Genomic DNA, 496 nt, shown 5'->3' with positions numbered 1-496 from the left:
ATCTATACTTATTATGATACATATATAGCTGATAGAGTGTTAAGAGTTATGTTTTCTTGTTAATATTAAAAGAATTTTTCACGTTATAATTGGATATTTTATACCATAATATATAAAGATAACTGTATATGATAACAAATTGAATAACCCGAAGGAAAACAATTTCTCAAACAACTAAAAAATCCATTTCTTCTGACACACTTTCCAACTTATTATTACACAATTCCATTGACGTATCAATAAACCGACTAAATACTAAATACCGTACTAAAGATAAACTGCCTATTTTTAACCCATCTAATCAACCCCAAAAAGAAAAAAAAAAAAAAAAAAAAAGAAAAGATTCTTTCGCAATATCCCAAACGAAAATCCATCCACATATATAAGAATCTTACTAAACTCTTTTGCTCGAATAAATAAATCTTAATTTTATATAACAAACAATCCATGAAGGGAAGGACTAAAGTATCTCTATTTCCTGTTTTTCCAGTCCCCG

This window comes from Apis dorsata, unplaced genomic scaffold (assembly GCF_000469605.1).
Source record: "Apis dorsata unplaced genomic scaffold, Apis dorsata 1.3 scaffold_50, whole genome shotgun sequence".
Classification (NCBI taxonomy): Eukaryota; Metazoa; Arthropoda; class Insecta; order Hymenoptera; family Apidae; genus Apis; species Apis dorsata.
Note: the sequence above shows the minus strand (reverse complement) of the source record.